Source organism: Pteropus vampyrus, unplaced genomic scaffold, assembly GCF_000151845.1.
Source record: "Pteropus vampyrus isolate Shadow unplaced genomic scaffold, Pvam_2.0 Scaffold1034, whole genome shotgun sequence".
In the NCBI taxonomy this organism is placed as follows: Eukaryota; Metazoa; Chordata; class Mammalia; order Chiroptera; family Pteropodidae; genus Pteropus; species Pteropus vampyrus.
Genome location: NW_011889815.1, coordinates 1500 through 6767, shown reverse-complemented (window position 1 = coordinate 6767; position 5268 = coordinate 1500). Strand labels below are relative to the sequence as shown.

The following is a 5268-nucleotide window of genomic DNA, read 5'->3' as shown; positions in this document are numbered from 1 at the left end:
TAAAACTTTCTGTCTAAGATCAGGAATAAGACAAGGCTGTCCACTACCACCACTGTCATTCCCTATAACATTGGAGGTCCGGCAGGTACAGTCAGACAAGAGAATGATATGAAAGGCATCGAAATAGGAAATGAAGACGTCAAACTGTCACTATTTGTGGATGACACGTTTCTTCTCTATATAAAAACTCTAAAGACTCCAGAAGTACACTACTGGAAACACAAAGCAAATACAGTAAGTTTGTGGATACAAAATCAATCTTAAAAATCCATAGCATTCTCATAGTCTCATAATGAAGTGTCAGAAAAAGGAGTGAAGAAAATAATTCCTTTTACTACTGAAATAAAAGGAATAAAATACCTAGGAATCAATCTAGTGAAATTTGTGAAGGACATATGTAAGGAAAACTATAAGACCTTACTTAAAGAAATTGAAGAAGATATGCAGAAATAGATATTCTGTGTTCTTGAGTTGGAAGAATCAACATACATAAAATGACCTCATTACCTGATGCATCGTACAGATTGAAAGCAATCCCCGTCAAAATCTCATCGGCATTCGTTACAGAAATAGAACAAAAAATCGTCCGATTTGTATGGAAGCAGAAAAGACCGCGAAATGGCAAAGCCATCCAGAGCAGAAAGCACGAGGCTGGAGGCATCCCTCTGCCCGACTTCACAATATACTACTAAGATTTTGGTGTGTAATCTTTTTAATATGTTGCTGTATTCAGTTCTCTAGTATCTTACTTAGGATGTTTGCATATGTGTTCGTGAGAAATATTGGGCTGTACTTTTCGTTTCTTGTGTAACTCAGAGACATGAAAGTGAGAACCAAATTTTTACGTCACTCACACGTAAAACATATGGAAAAATTGGAAGACTTGCTGAAATAGGCTGTCTCAGAAATCCACATAGTATGGTTGACAATCTCATGAGATACCAATGTTTTTCAGTCGAACAGATCTTGGCGTGTATACACTTTGCCGATAGTTGATGTTCATTTATTTCATTCATGGATTTACTTCATTACTATATATAGAAACATGTACATTACTATGTGCGGTCTATAGCAGCATATATGTCACTGAGTGCTATATGACTTTTGCTAGGTACTAAGATTTCTTCCTCACAAAACGTAGAATGAAAGTGGGGCAAAAAAGAGATGGCCACAGTGTATTAGAGATGAGTTCAGGCAAGACGCTTGAGGAGACTCTTGAAAGGCAGAGCATTTAGGCTGGATCTTATAGGCTAAGTAGGGTTTTGATAGACAACGTAGGCGGCAACAGGATGTTTAGGAAGAAACAGCACAAAGGATGACACAAAGGTGTGAAGTGTGTATTTGGGTAGGAGTAGACCAGGAAGGTTGGGAGGTGGGTGTGTGGAAGGGGATGATGGAAGCTATAAACAGAACAGCAGGGTATGGGAACCAAGTTAGAGCTTTGGAATTACTGTCTAGGCAGTGGAAGCAGTTGAAAGTTTGTGCGAGAAGACACGTGCTTTAGGAGAGTAGGTATACGTCAGCATGAAGGATCAATTATAGGAGAGACTGAGGGCAGTGAGATCACTTAGGAGGTTATAGTGATATCCGTGATAGAGGGACCGAATGGCAACATAGGTTCAATGAGTTGTCCATTGTGCATGGAGCTTGAGGGAGGATGCGTTTCAAACTTGATGTGCTCGTGCATGACTGTTCTTGTAAAATGGAGATTCTCAATCGGGAGGTCTGAATGGGGACTATGATTCTGTGTTTCTAACAAAGTGCTAGTCCATGAATCGTATTTTGAGCAGCAAGATTTGAGATTAGTCCAGGGAACCATCTTGTGAGGCTGGCTCTGTGTTTCATTAAATGAGATGTTTGGATCAGGGGAAGATACAGACTCCATGACCAGACACATTCAGTATGAGGCAGCCCAGCCAACAGGTAGAAAAAGTGGACTGTTGTTTCAGAAGTGAGACTGAAGCTTGACTGAATCGGAAATCCCTGGATGAAGAAGAAAAGGAGAAAAGCGCGTGGTGCGGATTTCCCAGGAGAAACAACGTTAACAAAGGGTCCAAAACAGAGTGTTATGGGAGATGCGGAACAGAACGGACACCTCATGCTTGCTTCTTCATGGCACTAAGAAATGTGTCTTTATTTACTTATTTGTATACATGAGAAATCGATTTTGGTCACCCGAATGACACAATGTCCTAAAGTTCTATCCCTCATGCTAATCTGTAGCAGTGTAACTTCAAGAACATATCAAAACTCTGCTGCTTCACAGCTGACCCCAACCTACTGTTGATGTCACAAAAGTACATCTTTATACTCCATCTGTCCAAAAACAAACTAACGATTGTTTTTTAAAGTATTAGTCTCTTAAATCAAGTAGAAAACAACAAGTAGAGCTACAAACCAAAGTCACACCAGTTCTAGCTGTCTGTGATCACGTCTGTGTGGAGTGTTAGCAGAGATTGTTCTTTCTCCATGAGGCTTTGAGCCTCTGCCCAGTGTCCTTCCGTTCCCACCTTCAGGGCAAGGGTAGTGGTAAAGATCTCTCAGCGCAGGTTTATCTGGGAATGTCTTCAGGTCTCCCCCATTTTCAGGTACTTTTGCCCAATGTAGGATTTTTAGTTAACAGCCTTTGTCCTTCAACACTTTGAATACATGAACCCAGTGCCTCCGGTCTCCATAGTTTCTGATGAGAAATCTGCTCATAATCTTATTGGCAAAAGGATAATGAAAGCCAGCCCCTCTCAGCTTTATAGATATTAATAATATAACTTCTCTTGTAAAGGAGTCTTAAGACCAGGAAGTGAGAAAAACACTGTGGTTTATCCCTAGCTGTGATTGGTCCCTGTCTTGTGCTGACCCAGTAAGGCACCATTAAATCTCCTATATAAGGCCCTGGTTGGCCTGAGGTTTTTGTCCGTAGAGCCCAGGAGGTTGACCTGTGGTGACCAGTTGGACTGGAATAGTTAGCTTGTTTTCACTTTTTGTTGTTGTTGTTGTTTTACTTATTTTTCTTCTGTCTTTATTCCTTCTTTTTTATTATTCTAATTTTTCTTAGCGATATATTCTCATTCTTTTTTCTTTTTTTCCATTTTTATCTTTTTCTTCTCCTGTTTATTTTGTGCTATCTCAAATTTTTTATTTTCTGTTTTTTTTCCCCCTTTAAACCTTTTTAATTAGTGTGGTTAGCATTGTTAGTACATTTAGTAGAGTTAGTACTGGTATTGTTAATACAATTACTGTTTATTTGTAGTATCAGCACAGTTAGTAAGCATAGTTACCATTGTTTGTATAAGTATCAGTTAGCATAGTAGAGTTAGTATTGTTTTTAGCATAGTCAGCATAGTTAGCAGTTGGTATTAGCATAGTCAGTAGAGTTAGTATAGTTCGCTAGCATAGTTTGCATCGGTAGTTAGTATTGTGAGTGAGTGTAGATAGTTCGTCACCATGCTCCGTGAGCTTGCAGCCATCCCTAGTGAGGAGCAGCCCCGCATTTGGTGCTACGAGCTCCTGAACACCATTGGCGAGGGAAGCTTTGCCAAGGTGAAGTTGGCCCGGCACATTCTGACCAGGAAAGAGGTGGCTGTCAAAGTCATTAATTGGCACGGGTCCTATAGACCTTTCCGAGAAGTGCACGCCATGAAAACCCTGAACCACCCCAATATCGTCAAACTCTTTGAGGTGATTGACACCGAAAACACCCTCTTCCTCATCATGGAGCTTGTGGATGGAGGGACCTTGTCTGACTACCTTGAGGACTGTGGCGATATGACAGAGCACGAGGCCCGAGGCGTCTTCCGACAGCTGATGTCAGCGGTACACTATTGCCACCAGAGGGGCATCGTCCACAGGGACCTAAAGCCACGGAACATTCTCCTGGATGCCGACCGGAATATCAAACTGGCGGACTTTGGGCTCAGTAATGAGTATATTGGCCAGAAGCTGACCACTTTCTGTGGCAGCCTCAATTACGTGGCCCCCGAGATTCTCCTGGGGCAAAGCTACGACGGCCCCGGAGTGGACGTGTGGAGCCTGGGAGTCATCCTGTTCAAAATGGTCTGCGGAAGACTGCCGTTTGTGGGAGACGACATTAGGGAACTAGGGAGAAAGATTATAAGAGGGCAGTACCGTCTCCCTACTTCATTTCCTCAAATCTAGCGGACTTGATAGGGAAATGTTTAACTGTCGACCCCTTCCAATGTGGAACACTTGAAGAACTCATGAGGCATTCCTGGACGAACATGGGGCAGGAGGAACTGAGGCCATATCAGGAGCCGCCATATGAGGTGTTAAACTCCCAGGTGACCCAGGAAATGAAAAATATGGGATTTCAGCAAGGGAAAATTGAGGAGGCCATCTGAGAGAAAAAATATGATAGAACAATGGACACATACCTAATACTGAGCCACAAAGCACCGAAGAGAAAGGGCCACACCATCACCATAAGTCCCTTCACCAATGCGGAGCCCTCCTTGCCCAGTTCCAGTTATTACCTGAGCCATAATGTGTGGCCATCACTTCAGGAGTCAAAGAGCTGGCCAGTGCAGCAACCAGCCTGCACTGGAGCTCTGCCATTCCCGCACCCCCACCTGAGTTGGGACCAGCACTCCCTCAGCGGGATCAGAGTCAGGGTCCACCAATACTGTGCCCCAAGCAGAATCAGGGACCACCAGTCCCGCAGCTGAACTAGAGTTGGGGACTGCCAAATCTAGCCCTGTACCCCAGCTTGGCTCATGGGGCTACGTCTCCATTCATAGCACCAGCGGCAACATAGGTAGTGGAGCCCCAGAAAGGCAGCCTGAACATGAGACCCAACCTCTTCCTCAGGCCAGAGCCAGAGCAGTTGGGGGATAGCTAGAAGGTTCTGGCACTTTTTCCTAAAGCACCTGTGCTGTAGGTCCTCCATTAAAATGAGGAATAACAAAGTGCAGCCCTTATAACAGAATCCTGACAGCAAGGCAGGGCTGCAGACAAAGACTTTTGGGGGCCCAGGCTGCTCTCCCTGCAATTTAAAGGCTGAACTCAAAAATGCTGAGCTCCAATTAGCCTGGTGATAAGGTGCAGGAATCGGCCAGAGGCTGGACGCAAACAGGTGGGAGCCGTGCAAGGTGGGAGCTGCGTGTGAAGGACTTGGTCCATTGGACGATGAGGTGTGCAAACTGGCCCGGAGTTCTCTGCACAGGATTCACATCAGGATGGTGCTGGAGATCTCTGTGGCCTTCAGAAACACCAGACCGGTGGGCTCGGAGCACGCCTGGAGCCCCCTGGAGGACA

General features: G+C 44.2%; 1 pseudogene; it reads left to right on the top strand.

The window, feature by feature from the left end:
• The first annotated feature begins 3441 nt into the window (after positions 1 to 3441).
• Positions 3442 to 4152, top strand: LOC105310067 (annotated as a pseudogene).
• Positions 4153 to 5268: the final 1116 nt, after the last annotated feature.